Here is a 1,516-nt window from a genome sequence, read left to right as displayed (position 1 = left end):
AATGCTTCATGTTTGAGCACAGGAATGGACGTGAACATATACGCGCTTACACTATACAATCTACAGGGCAAACACGTTGTTTCGTTTAATAAGCAATATATATCCTTAGCATAGCTCTCTATTTCGTCATTGGCAGATTTTCGTAATGTAGTGTTTCTTGTCATTTCTTTTTAAATAATAACCGTTACAAATACATGTATTTTTTTAGCCTACTTTCTAAATCCTATAAACACGCAAACTGCAATGTACAGTACAATATTCTTGTAGTTTGTTGTCTTTGATAAGTGGATGACTGTTCTTCCAGGTGTTTCCGTAGTGTAGTGGTTATCACGTTCGCCTCACACGCGAAAGGTCCCCGGTTCGAAACTGGACGGAAACACGTGTGCTTTCATTCCTTTTTATTTATTTATTTTAAATCAGTGTGAGCCGAATTGGAAGAGATAGTCCTTTCCCTTTTTCGTGTGCTGAAAGAACACACGCTGAGTGTTAGCTGAACTACGAAAGTAGATTGCGTTTTACACAAAATACAATTGAAAAATAAAATCTTGTACGGAAACCTGCTTTATTAACATGTGTCAACTATTATGAGAGATAAAACAAAGAAACTTGTTTCCGCCCGGTCTCGAACCGGGGACCTTTCGCGTGTTAGGCGAACGTGATAACCACTACACTACTGAAACCACATGAAAGACAGCTCTCAAGATCTGAACACAGCAAGTGATACAGGTCGCTGGTCAGAGTTGCCGGGTCCGCGGTTTCCCCGCGGCATTGGGCTACTTCAAAAACACAGCCGCGGAAAATACTAAGGAGTCGCGGGTTGATAATGTAATTAGATTAGTGTTATAACTTTGAAAGATTGAACTGTTTTCATGTTTGTAATATTGTTTGGATACAATAACAGCATTAGCATTTCAATAAAGGGATCGTCCTGTAATTCCGTTACTGGTCTGGGAGGAATGTTGATTTGTCCCTTCAGGGCTTCTGTACCAGTTTGTTGCTAGTGACGTGTGGATGAGCTATACTGGGGTTTGTAGTTTCTAGCAAACTTATACCCGGTATCTTTTCTTACGAAAGCTTTTGATTCATTTTTTATTAGGTTAGGTTTCCGTAGTGTAGTGGTTATCACGTTCGCTTAACACGCAAAAGGTCTCCGGTTCAGCAATGTGAAGCTAGCAACAATAAGCACCAACAGCAACTTCCGGTAAAACTTCCTTCCGCATCTCACTCCCGAAGCGTCATTTTTTTGATGAAAGATAAAAGTCTCTCGTTAATCTCATATAACGGTTGTCTCTAACTCCTGACAATCTAAATATATTTTAAAACAACCTTTTATATCAATCTAATATATTATAAAAGGACCTTTTATATTTCAGCAGTAGTGTAGTGGTTATCACTGCAATCCAATATGCAGGTCTACCTCCATTCAGAACTGCAGACCAGTAAAATAATACTTCAGCCTCTTAGTGCTTAAAATGTTAAGTCTGTTTCAATACAATAAATACAGCTTGTTTTTTCA

At 38.5% G+C, this 1,516-nt stretch overlaps 2 non-coding genes across 2 annotated transcripts; one reads left to right on the top strand and one right to left on the bottom strand.

The window, feature by feature from the left end:
• The first annotated feature begins 306 nt into the window (after positions 1-306).
• Positions 307-379, top strand: trnav-cac. Its single transcript has one exon. It is a non-coding gene; the product is annotated as a tRNA-Val (tRNA).
• Positions 380-607: 228 nt separating this feature from the next.
• Positions 608-680, bottom strand: trnav-aac. Its single transcript has one exon. It is a non-coding gene; the product is annotated as a tRNA-Val (tRNA).
• Between the last annotated feature and the right edge of the window lie 836 nt (positions 681-1,516).

The sequence above is a fragment of the Polyodon spathula genome, unplaced genomic scaffold, assembly GCF_017654505.1.
Source record: "Polyodon spathula isolate WHYD16114869_AA unplaced genomic scaffold, ASM1765450v1 scaffolds_2611, whole genome shotgun sequence".
NCBI classification, from domain to species: domain Eukaryota; kingdom Metazoa; phylum Chordata; class Actinopteri; order Acipenseriformes; family Polyodontidae; genus Polyodon; species Polyodon spathula.
The sequence above is the reverse complement of the archived record's forward strand: the minus strand, read 5'-3'. Positions and strand labels throughout refer to the sequence as shown.